The following is a 19,535-nucleotide window of genomic DNA, read 5'->3' on the forward strand; positions in this document are numbered from 1 at the left end:
CATTGTAGAAGAAAAAAAAGGATACATTTCAAAAATTCAAATTCATGTTCGTATCCATCACAACAAAATTCGTGTAGGAATAAGACCGTATACATCTATCCCTTTTCAAGCCCTGTATTGAAGAGAGCTCATACACTAGGCTTAGACTTAGCAATTGGGTTGGGTGGGTTGGGTTCGGATTGGATCAAAACACTTTGGATTGATTTTGGGTCGAGTTGAATTTTAAGTTGGATTGTCAAATGCTAGAGGTTAAGTCCCCAACCCTACATGTTCAGGTTAGGATTGACCCATGCGTCAATTCGGGTTATTCTAAAAAATAACTGAAATTTTAAGTATAAATACATAAAAAATGCTAATATTAAAGGAATTAACTTTAAATTTTCAAAAATAAAATAGGGTAAATTACAAATACCTCCCTTTTACTATGGGGTCAGGGATAGAGTCTCCCCAGTATATATATATATTTTTTTTGAGACTAAGACCCCCTTGGCCGTTAAATAAGATGACAGAAAAAGTTAAATTACCAAAATATCCTATTAACTTTTTCTATTTTCTGTTTCTTACCCTTTTTTTCTGGCCATGTACAAGAAGATTCCGGTGCCCTTGCTGGCTCACCCCGGAGCTTATTTAACTCCTTTCTCGTCTTTTCGACAGAAACCCCCTGACCAAAATAACAATTCCGCAAATCATGGAAAAATCGAATGACCAGTTCCACAACGTCGAAGTAAAACGCAGCATGTGCTCTACTCAACCTCTCGTTAATCGAAGACAAGAAGCAATCGGTGCTTGCAGAGCGATCCCACCGTTGGTCTCTTTGCTCCTGCATTAACAGCCCACTCTTTGTGAAAGACTATCAGTATCCTCAAATTGGATTAATATCTTAATGAGGTGAAGCTCATTTTGAAGGCTAGATACTGATTCCTGAGTGACAGTTTACTGGAACCATGCCGTGATCACCAAGCAGGTAAGCTTTAAAGGAGAGAAAAAACGAAAACAAAGCAAAAAGGAAAGGACCCAAATGACAATTATTCCCAGACCAAAAATAAAACAGAATTTAGAAAATGTAGACTAAAAACCCAGAAAAAAAAAAAAGCAACTTAGAAACACCAATACTAGAACATAGGATTGAATTCCAAGACATTAAAACGGTCTGGAAGACTGAAACTAATTGTAAAGTTATTCTTATAAAAAAAAAATTGTAATGTTATTATATGAATTCATGATTAACAGAAATGAAGCATATCAACAAATATTTTCTGTTGAGATGGGAAATTTTCATTTTCTGTTTTGAAAAATAAATGAAGACCAAAATGAAATTTAACCATGAAGTCAGCTATAGTAATCTGACATAACATTATACATACAAAAATGGTGAGATTACAACAGCACATGTTTTGAAGAATCAGTCTCTCTACAAGTAGAAATAGACAAAACAAACAACATAGTGATCAAAGCTTGAAATTAGACCTGAACATGGAACAAAGTGAAGCTCCTCGCGAGTGGGTTTGGGCGAGTGAATTCGAGGGAAGAAAGACGCGCTTACGACGCTCTACAAGCTCTGTTCTACGAAACAGAACAAAGAGAGGGCTGTTAATGCAGGAGCCGTGAAACCGCTGGTGGACTTGATTTCAGAGCAGGGGAGCGGTTTGACGGAGAAGGCGATGGTGGTGGTTCTGAGCAACTTAGCTGCAATTCCAGAGGGCAGAACTGCCATAGTCGAAGAAGGAGGGATTGCAGTTTTGGTTGAAGCGATCGAAGACGGGTGGGTGAAAGGGAAAGAGTTCGCGGTACTGACGCTTCTGCAACTATGCGCGAACAGTGTACGGAACAGAGGATTGTTGGTGAGAGGTGGGATCCAGCCGCTTGTTGCGCTTTATCAGACGGGCACGGCTCGAGCGAAGCAGAAGGTATTTTCCGTTCACCATTGTGCTTTTAAGCTTTAATCTTTATGGCGTTCCCTTCACTCACTCGACATTGTGAGTTCTGACTCGTGTTCCGGTCTCTGAGAGGAAAATGAAGAGCCTCTCCCTCTAATGGCCTGGCGTGCTTTGCCTATCTATACGGCGGGATATTGATGGATGCGGAAAGCGTCTGATTGTGGTTGTAGTAGAGATCAGGCGAAGCATGAAGTATCTTGCAACGGAACGACGGCACTCGTCGCTGGTTTTCTTTCCTCTCGGAAAATCAGATCTTGCAGCGGAACGGACGACGCTCGTTGCCCTCCGGTTGGCTGTTGGTGGAAGGTCGCTCTTGTGGAACACAACTGTCGGAAAATCAGATCTTGCAGCGGAACAGACGGCGGTCGTCGCCCTCCGGTTGGCTGTCGGTGGAAGGTCGCTCTTGTGGAATACGACCTAGCAAAGTCCTTGTCGGTGCCAAGGCATTACTTGCGAGAACAACCGAGTCACCGTCTTGCGTCTTCCTGGCAATGGACTCATCGGCCAAATCCCCGTAGGAGTCTTCGGAAATCTGATGCAGCTCCACATGCTTATCCTACGGCTTAATGCTCTCACCGGTATATTGCCGTCCGATCTAGCCGCATGTACGGACTTCCACAATTTATATTTGCAGGGGAACTTTTCGTTGTTCGGACTCAAGAAACTTGTCCGCGTTAACAGTATAAAAAGGGTAGTTTGGATATTTAAAAAAATTTAAATATTAACGGAATGAGGTCTTTGTGTAATGGCTAAAGTTTAGGAGGGTCACAAAAAAATATAGGAGGGACTTTATCACTGATCTCACGGTATAAGGAGGTTTTTGTAATTTATCCCATAAAACAAAATAAAATTGAACATTTAACAATTCAAAGAATAAATAATAAATAGTAAAAATTAAAGAGTAGAAACTTTTAACAATATATAAATAGTCCCAATTAGTCCTGACAATTGAATCAATAGGTTGATCTATAACCCAATCCAACCCAATCCGGTTTTTTCCGAGTTAGATCCAATCAGATCATTCTCAAATTCAAGTAATTAAATATGAGACCCTAACCCTATTTTTTTGAATTAGGATTAATTCGCTAATTGAATCAACCTTTTGCCAAGTTTTGCCCTCTATCCATCACAATCAAATACAATAAAATTTTATTAATGTAAAACTGGATGAATTTATATTCCAACTTTATGACTAAATTTACATTTACATCAATACATATGTTTTTTTCCACTCTTACCAAACGTACCAAATCCATAAGCACAAAGCTGATCCTCCAATAGTTTAGAAAATGTAATACTTGAATCCCACAAGTAAAAGCCTCTCTTTCCCACCACGTGTTGGATAGGTAGCTACTATCACTCAATCTAAATAACTAAAGATGACCAAAATCTCTATCTTGTTATAGCGAAGAATGTGTGCATAGTACAATAGATTTCCACTAATCACAACTTCACAAGTTCTAATTGCGCCAAGGTCTTGTAAATTTAGGAGGAAAACCCATTAGATGTAATGTAACTAACTGATAAAGTTCGAAAGGAAGTGTGGAACCAAATATTTAATTTTGACCTAGCAAAACTGCCATTTTACAATCTGTTATACTTAGTTCTAAATTTTTTATATTCAAGTGAAGAATCTCTATTGAATATATAACATTATTCAGATTAATTTCACTAATAGATAAAATATAAAATTTGAAGTGTATATAATATAAGGATTCGTTTGATTTGCAAGAATAGGGGTTCAGAATGAGTGGGAATGGTCCATTCTGATTATCCAACGTTTTGGTTGGATAGAATCAGAATCCTATTCTCATTTCTGTTGTAATAGTCATTCCCTCCCCCTCCCTTAAAATGAGAATCAATTTCAATCATTTTTGATTTCGATTCCAATTCCAATCTAAACCAAATAAACGAGGGAAATTGACTATTCTCATTCTAATTTTGACTGTAAATCAAATGGATCCTAAATATTTAAATGAAACCGAATTAAATCAATTATAAACAGATTGAACTCGCATCACCCTTAACAGAACAATTCGAATTCGACATCATTCACAGCCATAACTATTTCCAGATTAAACTAATCCCATGGTTGATGAATTTCTACTCCTAATGCTCAGTTGTGTGTTTTTCGCAAGCAATGGGGCAACCTTGATCATCACTTCATTAATGTTTCTTCCCCCCTCCTCCTATTGACTACTCTCTATCCCTAATTAAACCTGCTTCCTATGACTTGAAGTTGAGATGTTGAATGCTTGGAGCAACAAAAATCGCCAGCAGCAGCATTAAATAGTTTCCAAACAGGGCTTCTCTTGTTTATTCCGGTGTGGCTATGTGTCGTATCAATATAGTATACTCTCCTACTATATTCTTTTCTTTTCATTTATTTCTCCTGTCAATGTAGAGGGAGATAAGACGTTGACGTTTACCAACCACCACTCAACACCCTAGGACAGAAAATGAAAAAAAAAAAACATAGGTCCAGCTTCGTCTAGTTTTGCTACTACTAATAACTAAATAATGCTAGGCACAGTCTTGTGCTATCTGCCACCAACCATGAGATATACACTTACGGCCGTTTGATAACAGCCAAACATGCTGAACTGGATTATGGTTGTATCATCCTTACAGAGTGAATAAGATTGTGGATAGAAATGGGAATAGCGTATTTGTGCAAATTGTCATATTCATTTTTAAATTCATGTATATATCCCTGATTTTAAATATGTTTCAAATCCGTATAATTTTTCCTTTCAATTTTTTAAACCCGTTAAACCCTTTTACCAACGTTTTCTACTAATAAAATGTTTCTTAATATTTATAGTGTGACTTTAACCTGGATCAATTAATAATAGCATAAAATCTCTTAGTACTACTTTAAATCACTATGCCATCTTGCCTTTTGTATTATTTAATGAAATAAAAATAAATTTTATTAACTTTTGTCTTCATCAATACATTTATATGATTAACAATTTTAACTAAAAATTAAAAGAAAAATTATTTAAAATTAACATTTTATAACTAAATGCAATAAACAATCTATCAAATCCAAATTTACATCAAATGATGATTTTAATCACAAGAAATTTATAAAAATAAAATATTAATAATAGACTAATTATCTTAGTACTTAAAATTTATAAATTTATGCATGATATATAATATAATAGGTTCATATTTATGCATCCAAGGTATCAAGTATCGGATACCCTAAAGTCAAAACCCAAACCCATCCTAAATCCTATGAGGTTTTAATCTAAAATCCCAAGCCCTATAGGGTTTTGATAAACAGCTCCTATTAGGGTTGGGATAGGTCGAATACTCGAAAATTCCCATAAAATTGTCATCTCTTATTTGAATCCGAATCCTATTGGTAAGTTGGATCTTCGAATCTGATCCAATCTGACTTATTTTCTTTAAAATTTAATAAATTATTAAAAGAAAATTAAAATATATTAATTTAAATAAAGTAAAAACAAAAAGTATAAGTATTCTTAATTATTTTCATCATATATATATATAACAAATTTATTTTATATATATATATATATAAAATAAATAATATAAAAAATTATAAATAAATAAATAATATATATATATATATATGTATTATATATTTATATTTATAAATATATAGTATATATCGGATCGGATATGGGGTTGATTCGAATCCTATCACCTTATCTGATCCAAAGATCCAAACATGATCCGATCCATTTGCAACCCTACTAAAACTGTCATTCAATTGGAACCCAACATAGCCTTGGTTTTTATGGCTTAACCATCCGGTTTGGACCAAGTCTTACAACACTGGATCAGGTTAAGATCTGGGTCTATTAATAATTTAAAAAAAAAAAAAACAAAGGGGATTTTATAGTTCAGTCCACCCCTAGGGTGGAGCTAAGATTTATAGGGGTGGACTAAATCCTATCCGTGGATTGATGTCAAATTCATGGGCATGATGAGATTTATAGGGGGACTACTAGTATACTAGGAGGGGGCTGTAATTCAAATTTCTGAAGTGGATTGTAGTCCACTTATCCCTAAAAAAAATCTCACTCCAATCCGACCTAAGACCTAAGTTGCATTTTAAACAGTCTTTATGGATGTAGAGGTCAGTCACGTTAATGATGTTTATGGATGTAGAGGTCACTCACATTAATGTGATGAGAGACTAATGGCAAAATGATCAAGGGAGAGTGACGGTTCAGCCGGATCAAAAATTTTTAAGCCCAAAGTACAATTGGGTTAGGTGCCAGCTGTCATTTCGCAAGCGGGTGTTGGTTAGATCGGATTCGGTGCATTTGGACTCAGAAGGGATTTTCCTTCAATTCCAACCATTTTGTGGCACATCAAAAGTAAGAGAAGGGGAACCGGTTGGCACGATGAATTCCCTCTTCCATAACTCTATACCATTAAAAAAAAATTGAAGAGGGATTAAATAAGAAAGAAGCGAGAATTCTTCTTCTTTCACTTCAGCGGGCAATCTTTGTTGCAAGGAGAAAGGTTTCTCTCTTTTTCATAAGCATAAGCGAAAGATCGTGTGAAACCCTCCCTCGATTAATTAATATTCTTCCATTCAATAAACTGGAAAAATCATTCACCATAGAGAGAGACTTCTCTTCGTTGTCTTCCTTGGGGGGGAGAGAGAGGGAGAGGCATAAACCCTGTACTTAGGCTCCTCCCTAATTGTAACTGGTCGTGACGAAAGGGGATTAAACCCTAATTGTTTCTTCTGCTACAAGAGAAGAGGGGAAGAAGCCTAACTCAGAAGAGGAGCACCGTAGAGAGGAAGATGGGGAAGAAGAAGAATCGTAGTCATAGAGGGTCCCGTTCAACAAAAGCAGTCTCTTATAAGCCCTCAATGTCAGGGTCCCCGGTACTGGCGACAAGATCTTCGTCCTCGCCTACGACTTTGGCACCGATCAATCAGCTTGGCAATGCATACTACCCTATTTTTCTCAGCACTACCGCATCATCCTCTATGCCTCGTATGTGCCAGCAGTGTCAATCCCGATTACTTCGCCTACATCGGTCACTCTTTTCTGCCATGATAGGCATCCTAACCTCTGTTTCTGTCTGAAAACGAGGGCATTGGAATTTTCTCTCAACATTAACTTAACTCATCAATTTTTATTTAAAAATATTTTTATTAGTAATAATTTTTCAATTGGTTTTAAGTGATGGTCAATTAAACACTGAATGGCGTGTCAAAACATTGATGGACTCGACGAAAAAATCCCTTCGAGTACAAATGCACCGAATCTGAACTGGGCGTTGGTGTATAGATCTCCATTGCAATTGAGCCTGTCCGTACTTTTCCAAATGATCAATGTTAATGAGAAATTGGAGCTGAAATGCCTTTATTACAAAAATTGAACTTCTCAATAGTTCAGCTGGTTACTCAACACTCCTCCTTCTCAATAAGTTGGGATCTTTTACCCATGAGGCATTACATCTGCCGGTTCAAATCAACCTCCCACAAAGGGTGCCCCACAACGTCCCACAACACATTCCTGTCGTGAATTAGGAACATCTTCCGATGATACCTCATAATTTCTGGTATTATCATTGGCAGGTGTCTCCAATACACCACAGGGATGTGGTGTGGGGCGCCCTCTTGTGGGGGCTGATTTGATCTCTACAACTGCACATCAGGATTTGTAGATTGCCATTCGCGAGAGATGTTTCCAATGTATAACTATAGTATCTTGTGGGTAGCAGATCCAAGTTCCTCTTTTGGGAAGTGCCGGTTGGCAAGCTTTTCATGTAGTGAATGCTAGTGGGTCTATGCACATGCCATTGTTAATCCAGTCTTTTTAATTAGGGAAAATTTCATATTATTACCCTATACTTTGGGCCTAGTGTAACTTTGATCCCAAAACTTCAAAGCATGTCAATATAGTACCTAAACTTTCAAAATATGCCAACTCAGTACCTACTGTTAATCAGCCATTAAGTGGCATATATAAAGACAAAAAAGCCCTTCGAGTATCATCTAATTTTCTTTATCAACCATCTGCTCAAATGTCTTAGAAGGGAAGCATCAAAACTAGAAAAGACCAAGGTTTTTAAAACCGACCCGGAGAACGAATTGGTTAGAGGTCCGGTTCCCAGGTCGAATGGTCAGCCCGTTCAAACAAAAAATTTAAAAAAATTAAAAAATAAAAAACAAAAACGAACAAAACCGTTCGAATGGTTTGAACAGTTAACCGCCCGGGTCAGCGGTTTGCTAACCAAAATCCACGGTTTTTGGGAAAATTCCAGTTTTGAGGAAAAACATATCGGTTCCCAGTTTTTCTAGTCTGACCGTCCAGTCCAGTCCAGTTTTGGAAACCTTGGAAAAGACAAACAAGAACCAATGACGAGCTCTTAGTTGATGAATAGAGAGAGAGAGAGAGAGAGAGAGAACACTAAGAGGCAATAGAAGTGCTGCTGGATCAAATTAATCGCTTAAAATAAACCCGATAAACTTCTATTAGATGATAAGCAGAGAACTCCTCATGGACTCAAAAGAATGGAGATTTGCACGGTGCTACTCTTTGTGTCTTTTGTTTCGCATGGCTTCACTTTGTGCTTGCAAGCACAAGTCATTCAACTGCTCGTTCTCTATACTTTCAGATCATTCAGATGTTCTTCCATGCCATTCAACTGCTGAACCTGTCGAGTGTCGAGCAAGCTCTGCTGCCATTATCTCCTTCTCCTTCCCACAGCCAAGCTTGCCTTTTCCTGTCAGCTAGTTGTACTTTTTGGATTTGGATTTGTGCTTTGACATCATCAAGAATGGTTAGAATGGTTATCATGCCAGCCACTCTCTGCATTTTCCGGTGAAGAGCTTTAGGGGTGTTCTTTTTCTAGATTTTGAGAGGGGGGAAAGTTGGCCAATGAGATTTTGATTCCCATTTATCAAAAATCACATGTTCTTTTTTCATATATATGTGGGGATAAAGTTTATTTTCCTGGGTATCACTTACTCGGGTATCAGTGATACCCATCTCCTAGGTGGATAAATAACATTCCCAACTTGGGGAAAAGTTGACAACACTTAAAAGGGACAAAAATGCCCCTTGTAATAATAGATTTTTATGAATAAAATGGTAATTGCCTTATTTACATGGAAAATAAAAGAACATGGATAAATGCACTTACCCACGTAAATCTTTCTTGGGAAACAATTACATGGGTAAGTGCATTTACCCAGGTAAGTAACTTACCGAAATGCGAGCGGGGCCTTAATTTCAGTAGTAATTCCACTGGTTCGTAGTGTTTTTTGTTTGAAAAGATGATGAATAGTGTTTTATTTTGAAAGGAAATTTTGATATTTTCAAAAGTTTTAAGTCGCATGCATGTGATGTCATGTGATACACATAATTGATGGCTAGTCAATGGTAGGTACTAAGTTGGCACATTTTGAAAATTTAGGAACGGATTGTCACATTTTAAAGTTTTGTGACCAAAGTGACACTAGGCCCAAAGTACAAGATACTACTAATTTGAAATTTTCTCTTTTAATTAAGGGAAATTGTCCAAAACCCACCATCACTTTTTATGAATTCTCTTAAGCTCACCACAACTTTTCAAAACATCCAAAACTTACCATGTCAGATGAGTTTTATTTTCCAAAACTCACCTTCCGTTAGTGCACCGTTAATGTTTCTTAACATAAATTGTCATATCAGCATAAATAGAGGTGTAAAGTGGGTCATGCCGTGCTGGCCCGCAGGCCGCCACGGGCCATGTCGTCCTCCCCGGTGGAAATTTTGGGGGCCGGCCCGACACAGCCTAGGGCACAAGCCTAGGCGAAACCATGCCATGCTGTGTCGGCACACAGGCCTGGGTTGGGCCGAGCTGCTGGCTTGGGTCGGGTTGGGCTTTTGGCCATGCCGTGGGCTTGGGCCGTGTCGGGCTTGGCCATAGGGCAAGCCATGTCGGGCTACACTATTTTTTTTTTCAATTTTTTTTTGTTTGAAAATTTTGATTTCTTTTCTAAGTAAATTTGTAAAAGTGAAATATTTAACTTTCCTATGAACTTTGGGAATTGGGAACTATTTAAAAATTTAAGAAATGAGAAATCTAAGTTATTAAACACATAAATGAAAAAAAAAAATACTTAACCAAATTGAAACAAGAATGATGGAATAACAAATTGGAAGAAAATTAAGAATTTTATTTCATTTAAATTTGAATGGTACAAATTAGTGAATTACAAATACAATGATTGGATCATTGCATACATAGATGAATGAAATATAAAAATAGAATAAATTACTAAAATATAAAAAATACAATATGGTTACAAATTGAAAATACAAAATTACATTGTTAAAAAATTAAAAAAAAATATCAAATAAATTAAAAAAAATACAATGATTTGAAAAAATGAAAAATTCTATACAATTAGTCATATTCAGGAATCATCATTCATGACTTTCATCATCTGCTTTGGGTGAAATGCCTAGTGTTGTATCATGCCCTCCCTTGTCTTGTAATCTATCTTCTGCATCTAGCAAATCCTTAAAATAGATGCACATCTCTATGCTCTCATCGTTCATGCAGTTCATCCAGCACACTGGTACCTACACTAAAACAAGACTCCGATGGAACTGTAGACACCAAAGGGGTTACTAGATCACATGCCATGGCGGCAAGAACCAGATAATTTTTTGAATGTTCACTCCACCAGGCTAAAATATCAAAATTATTTGATCCTTCACCTAAATTAGAAAAATTTGCTTGTAAATTAAAATTAAGTTCAGTAAATGAACTTGTTGTAGAACTAGCAGATTTATGCCTTCTAGTTATTAAATAGAAAAGTTTTTATCTTCTACTACTGGGCTCAAGGTCAGAAGTAGAAGAAGATGATGAACAAGTTGTAGGAATATTTCCTACAACTTCATATTCATACAAACTTTACATTTCAAATAATAAATTATTATTTTTTTATTTTTTATTTCCTATATCAATATTCATGTTTTCACAATATGATTCAAGTAAAATATCTAAACTATCTTTCCTAATCTTAAGGTCTAATATTGTAGATAAACAATAAAAGGGAGAAATGTTCTCCCAATATTTTTTAAATCTATTTTCCATAATTTCAACAATACATTGAAATTGTGGATTACTTCTATATTTTACAAAACAATCACTAATTACCATTAATTGATATGGTAAATTACAACTAATTGGATAATAAATTCTAAGTAATTCATTTGTTGCATCATAAAAATGTTTTAAAAATCTCTTATACAAACTGCCATTTCCCAATCTTGCTCAAATTTGATATCATTAGGCATTTTTAAATTATAAAATTAAGAAATAAATTGTTTATGAGATAAACAACTTTCTAACATAGCATATGTAGAATTCCATCTATGATTTACATCAAATATAAAATGTTTATATTTTAAATCATAATTTTAGCATAAATATTTAAATTCTTGTTTTCTTGCCCCTGAACTTTATATATATATATATATAACACAATTTCTAATTTTGAAATATGAGTAGAAATAATATTCAAGGCATCTTAAATATATAAGTTTAAGAAGTGACATGCACATCTAATATGAAATAATTTACCATTTAAACATGGTTTTAATTGAGATTTTAAAATATTTATTGCATAATCATTAACGATGGCATTATCAAAACTCCATAAGCATGCAAAGTATTTAAAATACTTGCAACAATAGCTGGGCCACTATGTGGCCATTCAATCCTAGTAAAACTTAAAATTCTTTTATTCAAAATCCAGTTTTCATCAATGAAATGGCCGGTAATACAAGTATAAGTAATATTAAATTTGGATGTCCAAACATCCGAAGTAATTACAACTTTAGAATTAAGATTTGCTAACAAAGAAATTAATTTTTGTTTATATGAATAAAAAAATTTTAAAGCATCAATTCTTATAGCATTCCTAGAAACTTTTTTATATTGTGGGTTTACAGAACTATGCAACCGTTTTTCTAGCTTTGGATCTTCAGCTAATATAAATGGTTGTTCTGCATGTACAATATACTTAGCAAGTTCTTGTCTCATTTTTTCTTGTGAATATATAAAAGTACCAATCTTCGTATTCAAAGATTTTTTATAAATGGTTGTTCAACTAATTTCAGCTAATTTCAAAGATTGTTTATGTTTTGAAACATTTGCAATGTATTCTTTTGAATTTGGAATGTAAATCCCCATTGAGGGTTCTACAAATTTATGCAAAAAAATATTTTTCTAATTGTTTATCTAATAATTTGTATTTTTTTTGAAAATTTGTTGCAACAATCTTCGTATTCAATGTCTAATTTTTGTTTATTTTTTGAAAATTTTTATCATTTTTTTAGATTGTTTGTAATTTTTTATTTTTTCTAAAATATATAATTAAAAATTCTTTTTTCCTAATTTTTGCCTTTTTTAGTTTATACTTTTAAATTTTTATCATTTTATGTATTTTGTGTAGGTTTTTATTATCATTTTGAAAATGTTATCACTTTCTTGTGTTTTTTTACAATTTTTTACTTTTTTCTATAATATATAATTTTTGAATTTTTATCATTTTATGTATATTTGCAATTTCTGTTTTTATCCAATTTTTATATTTTTCAAGTTTCTTTTATCTTTTTTAGTTTTCAATTTTCTTTTTTATTTGCATTTTTATTTTTTTATAATTTCCAATTTTTCCTAATTTCTGCTTTTTTACATTTTTATATTTTCTATAATCTATAAAATTTTCTGTATTTTTTGTTATTTATTTGCAATTTCTGTGTTTTTCTATAATTTTAGGTGTTTTTCTACAATTTTTATTTTCTGATTTTGTTTTCAATTTCTATAGTTTTTTTATTTTTCTATGAAGGGTAAAATGGTATTGTGTTAACTCCGGTTAGTCTGTTTAATGTCAAGTTAGTAACATGGTGAGTTTTAGACAATTTCCCTTTAATTAATTGAAAAAATATTGATTAAAATTATCTTTTTACCCCACACCCATAGTAACGTTTCTCACGCATGAAGCTGGCTATTTTTTTTTTCTTTTTTTTTTTTGCCAAACAACCGTACTTATAAAAGAAAAATTTCGGGTTCTGTATAGGGTCAAGCTGACCACAATGGGCAATTGGTTATTATCCTTTATCAGCCTCAAGCTTTTGCTCTAGGCGCATTCAATTTTTCACAAATACCGAACCCGAGGCCATCCAAATTGCATGCCTAGCTATTATCCGCCAAAAACTGGTTAACAGCTCGTTAACCAGCCGTTAATAACCGTTAAGTAGCTATTAACCAGTCGCTAATTTTTTTTTTAAAACCATTTAAGTTTTACAAATATCGAACTCAAGCAAGGCCGTCCAAATTTCTTGAACAAAAAAAACAAGGATTTGGGATTGTTAATTTTTTGTCAACGTTTGGATGGTTTATAAAAAAATTAGATGATACTCAAAGGGCATTTGTGTCTTTTTCAAATGCTATTAACAGTTGATTAACAACTAATTAACAATAGATACTGGATTGACACGTTTTAAAAGTTCAGGTATTGAATTGTGGCATTTTAAAGTTCAAAGACCAAAAAGACACTAGACCCAAAGTACGGAATATTAATTGGGAATTTTTCCAAAAAATAAAAACTCTTCCAAAAAAGAACCTAAAGATTTAAACACACCAAAAGAATTCATCCTCCAATTCTTTTTTTAATGCGGCCGTGGCTGCCTTGTTCTGAATTGGGCACCAAACAAGGGCAACCCTACAGTGCAATTAGGTTGCATTTGGTATTCTTTATTTTGAATTGGGATCTACTTCTCACAAAGGCTGCCTCACACTAACCTCACAACTACATCTCACCATGTATTAAGAGTATCTCCGTATGAATAATAAATATAAATAAGAATGCTATGAAATCGGTGTGAGACACGTTCTGTGAGGAACATATTCAATCTCCTTTATTTTAAGGACTTATATCCTTTTTGCAATTAAAAACTAAAAAAAATAAAAAAATAAAAGAGATAAGTCATTAAAATAAAGAATGCCAAATGCAGCTGTATAATCATTTTTGACTTTTGGCGTGAAAATCAATTTCAATTGGTCCCTACACTTTTGGAGACTGTGAAGTGAGAAGAAATACCTCAGCCACCAAGCAATGCTAACCTTGGGCATGGACCATTTTAGTAAATGGACTTAGGTATTACCATTAGACCGGCCTGCTCATGTCGAGAAGTTTAAAGATGGAACCCAAACCTTCTCGTAATTAACTCATAATTACTGTAATAAATTTTCAATTCATATTTCAAAGCATTAATTAGCGGGGACCCGTGTGATGCACGGGATTTATTAAGTGAAAGATAAATAATAGAAAGGGTCATTTACTAAAATACCCTTATATTTTTATAGATTTATTAAAATCTATCATATAGTTAGCATTTTACTAAAACACCACTTATAATTTGCAACGGATTTAATTAATCTTCCATTAAATAGGAATGGCAATGGGGCGGGGTAGGGACAGGGAGCCTCTCCCCATCCCCGTCCCCACTAATGGGGACAAGGTTATCCCCATCCTCATCCCCACGGGGATTTCCACATTCCCTGGGGATCCCCATTCCCCGTGATTTTTTATAATGCTAACCATTTTTTTTTGTTTTTTATTTTATTTAAAAAATAAAAATCAAATAATTAAAACTTACAGTCCTATTAGAAAATATTCAATCATTTTTTAAATATTAATATGTAGATGTATGTGTATATATATACATATATAATGTATGCATACATATATACATATATATTAGTGGGGATCCCACGAGGCGGGGATCGGGGTCCCCGTAGGGCGGGGAATGCTCTCCCCATCCCTACTAACAGGGATGAAAATTTCTCCATCCCCATCCCTACCCCATTCGGGGTGGATCTCCATGGGGATCAAGGAAATGGGGAAAATTGCCATCCCTACCATTAGATGATAGTGGAAAATGACAATTGCTATCCCTACCATTATTTAAATACTTAAATAATATGTAAAATATGTACATTTTAAAATATTAATTATTTATTGAATTTAATTATCCATAAAATCATAATTTATACTATTATAAGATAATTTCATTATTAATTTTGTAATGTATTAAATTATTATTAATTTCAATATTATGTTATAACTATTTTTCTACTTTGAAGAAATTTTTTAAATTTATTACATAATTCCATTATTTTAACTAGTTAAAATCTAGTTATGATAAATATTTAAATAATCTATAAAATGGTTAAATTTTTGTGTTATTTGAATTTTATTTATTTAAATCTATTACATATTATTAAATATTTGACAAAACTTTTAAATTGAGAATCCCAAAAAACATAATTTAAATTGTTAGTACATAATTTTGTGATATATTTTGTAAAAATATAAAATTATTTTTTGTGTTTTTAATAAATATTTTAAAGTTATTATATAATTTGTTAGAATATTTAAATAATTCTTAAATTTTTTAATCCAAACTTTCGATAGATATAGATAAAAAGTAGTTGAGAGGATAAATAGGAATTAGAGATGATTTATGAGAGAAACCTTCTACTAAATTAGAGATAGTTTTGGAGATAAATAGGAATTAGAGATAATTTAGAAGATAAGTAAGAATTAGAGATAATTTCAGATAAAATGGGAGATAGTGGGGGAGATAATTTATACTACTATTACATAATTTCATTATTAATTTTGTAACATATTAAATTATTATTAATTTCAATATTATGTTATAATTATTTTTCTACTTTAAAGAAATTTTTTAAATTTATTACATAATTTCGTTATTTTAACTATTTAAATCTAGTTATGATAAATATCTAATTATTTAATTATTTAAATAATCTATAAAATATTTAATTTTTTTGTTATTTTAATTTTATTTATTTAAAGTTATTACATATTATTAATTTTTTGAAAAACATTTAAATCGATGATCCAGAAAAACATAATTTAAATTTTTAGTACATAATTTCGTGATATATTTCGTACAAATATGAAATTATTTATTTGATAATTTCATTATTTTAACTATTTAAAATATAGTTATGACAAATATTTACTTATTTAAATATTTAGGAGAGAAACTCTCTATTAAATTAGACATAATTGTGGAGATAAATAGGAATTAAAGATAATTTAGAGGATAAATAAGAATTAGAGATAACTCTAGAGAAAGTGGGGGAGGTAGTTTAGGAGATAGATAGGAATTTGAGATATTGTCTTTAATACCATAATTTATGAAAGAAGACTTGAATTATACATGCCTTTTAGGGATGTTTGGAACCGTGGCCACTTTTCAAAAAAATAAACGGTGCCATGTCGGATCCACATAGGCGTTTCAACAAATGCCCATATATATAGGCATTTATTGAAAAATCAGGCATGCCTCAAACCGGGACCCCACGATGCATGAAAATCAAATTTGGCGTTTCATGCATCGGTGAACCATTTCCCCCAACGGTTGACTGATTGGCGATTACGTGTATCCTATGTGGTGCTTACCTATCAACACATACATGAAAAACGGTGATGAAAATCACCTTACCAAACAGCATAGTGTTGCTCACTACCTACATGGTAGAAACACTCTCAAACAAAATTAAAGAATTTTTTTGTGAAAAACATGTTTTGGAAATATGGGCGTTTTTTCTTGAAAATTTATCCAATAAATGCACACGCTTCCAAACACCATCTTTATGTTTATAAACCATTGAAGGTTGTGTTGTTTTTATTTGGGCAAAAGCCCATTTTGTACCAAGCAAATTTTAAGTGCTAGCACTTCTAAAAAAGCAGTTTAAAGGCAAGAAGCCCCCACCAAAAGTAGCCTTTTCTAATTGCTAAGAAAGCACTTTTTCAAAAATTAGGATTTCTAGAAGCCCATTTAGATAAAAAGACACTCCTAAATATTTGAAACCGTTAACCGGAAAGTATAAGTGATAACTATAGTGGGTGCCACAGATGGGACCTGTTCACCATTTAAACTTTCTCTATTGCAAATAAAGAAATATGAAAAGAGAGAAAAATAAACTAAACTGAACCATTATGTCCTTCAACAAATTTTGAGTGAAGGAGTACGAATACAAATATATAAGGTGCAAATATATACAAAATAATACAAAATAAAATGTTTTGCACTCTACATATTTGTATTTGTACTCCTTTCATTGCTCAATTAGGAAGGAATACAAACACAGATATATAGAATGCAAAACCTTATATTTTATATTATTTTATATATTTACACCGTACATTTTTATATTTGTATTCCTTCCAAACTGAGTCTTAATAAGATTTTGTATAGATACATCCTATATAAAATTTATACTTCAACTCAAATTTTGTATAATTAAAATCCTATCTTTATACAAGGAAGACTTGATCTTAGGGTAGAACATTCCATTTGCCAAAAAAAATCCATTTGCAAGTAAGAGGGTAGGGGAAATGGCACAATAATTAAAATAAAATTAAAAATAGAAAATAAAAGAACGGAAAAAAATAAAAATAATACAACTATAAACAGCTAACTTAAACTTTCTAAGCAAATCAATTGGGGTCGTATGTGACTGGGTCACAGCAGATTTTTCCACATATCAACTAGTAGTCATCCCTTCATAGTTTGGGTTATGGAGCCACCATAGTAACTTGAGCCTGCTGCTACTGCTTTAATATGTCTCCACGGTATCCTCCAAACAAGGTTCAAAATATTGGTGTCACATATAATATTAGAAAAGCAACTTCAGAGGTAGAGGTATAGTATCAGTAGAGCATAAATAAAGAAGGGTGAAAGAGTTAAGATACGCATATGCAACACACACTCAATTGCATCATGGACAAAAATGTGTGTATTAATCCATACCACACCTTAATGGGTGTTATACAAGTTGTGGCACATTTATGTCCACATCTTATGTTTAATTCCATGCATCTCAACTACAGCATGTAAGATTATTTATGTCATTAATCATTAAAACACAATATTTTATTTTTTAGTAATATATATATATATATATATATATATAATACTAACAATAACATTAATAATATTTATTAACAAATAATGACATTAATATTAACTAAAATTAGTAATAATAATTAAAAATAATAATTATTAATATTAATAATTAATGATTAATAAAATAATGTTAACAACAATTAACAATATTAATAATAATATTTATAATATTTGATAATAATTAATAATATTGTTACTAATTACTAATAATTAACCATGATTAATAATATTCAAAATTATTAATTAATAAAAATATTATTAATAATATTACTAATATTGTTTTATGAAGTTATTAACAATTTGACATTCCTACTATTTATTTATGTAAAATAATAAATAATAAAATATACATTTATCCAATTAAATGTTATTACTTTTTTCATGGTTTTCAAAACCGGACTGAATCAGACGGTCGGACCAGAAAAACTAGGAAACGATCAGGTGACTGGTTATGTTTTTCGCCAAAATTGGATTTTGGCCAAAAAAGTTGTTTTGGTTAACAAACTATTGACTCGGGCGGTTGAACCGTTCAACGGTTTTAACCGTTTTTTATTTTATTTTGGCCTTAAAATGTTGATTTGGTTAGCAAATCATTGACTCGGGCAGTTGAACCGTCAATGTTCTACCGGTGTATCGGACAAATCAATACCTTTTTTTTTATTTTTTATTTTTTTTTTCAAAACCGATTAAGGGAAGACGGTTTAGGGCTCCTACACCCCCTGAACCAGTCAGACCCCCAATACACCCACTGTAGGGGCATATCAAAGAAGTCATGGAATGGTATATATCATCCGATACGGGCCGATACATGTCAAAACTTTGAACCTTGCTTGAACCGTTCAACGATTTTGACCATTTTTTTTATTTTTTTTGTTAGAACGAGTCGACCGTTCGATTCAAACTGTCAGATCGAAAAAACTAGGAATCAATAAGGTGATCTCGGTTCTATTTTTTGCCAAAACCCAATTTTGGCCAAAAAACGTTGATTTGGTCAACAAACTGCTGACCCAGGCATTGAATCGTTCAACGGTTTTGACCACTTTTTATCTTTTCTATTTTTTCTGCCAGAACGGGCCGACCATTCAATGTATCATGGATAACCACAATACCGAACACCACCTTAATAGGCAAACCGAGTTGTTTGACAACGATTGAAGTTGCTACGTGCCATGCAACCCTAGCTTGTTGCTGATGCATTTTGTTGAATTTTTTCAAATCGGGTAATCTGACTTGCAAACCAACCCTAGAGTTTTACCAAAAAATGGGTAAAATATAAAAACCTCCTCTAAAGTTTCTAGCAATCATAAAAACCTCCTCTATAGTTTCACTTTAGCAAAAATCTCCCCTTTATTTTTGAAAAAATCAACAAATACTTCCCTTCCGTTAAAGAGATTATTGTTTTTTTCAAAATACCTATTTTACCCTTTTACCATTAATGCGAATCTAAAATAGCCCTGTCTCAGCAACTCCACGGCAGAGGAACCATAAGTATATCCTTGGCTGACCAAATTAAACAAATTCACATCGTGAGGCTTGCACTCCTCTAGTTCAACATTTGGATCATTCTCAACCCCTTCAACATTAT

At 32.9% G+C, this 19,535-nt stretch overlaps 1 long non-coding RNA gene across 1 annotated transcript; it reads right to left on the reverse strand.

The window, feature by feature from the left end:
• Positions 1–353: 353 nt before the first annotated feature.
• On the reverse strand, positions 354–2,595 carry LOC148863531 (uncharacterized). Its single transcript, XR_016110736.1, has 2 exons — positions 1,468–2,595; positions 354–820 (listed from the first exon to the last, which is right to left on the reverse strand). It is a non-coding gene; the product is annotated as an uncharacterized LOC148863531 (long non-coding RNA).
• Positions 2,596–19,535: the final 16,940 nt, after the last annotated feature.

This window comes from Nelumbo lutea, chromosome 3, assembly GCF_056320005.1.
Source record: "Nelumbo lutea isolate HS-2025 chromosome 3, American lotus-T2T, whole genome shotgun sequence".
In the NCBI taxonomy this organism is placed as follows: Eukaryota; Viridiplantae; Streptophyta; class Magnoliopsida; order Proteales; family Nelumbonaceae; genus Nelumbo; species Nelumbo lutea.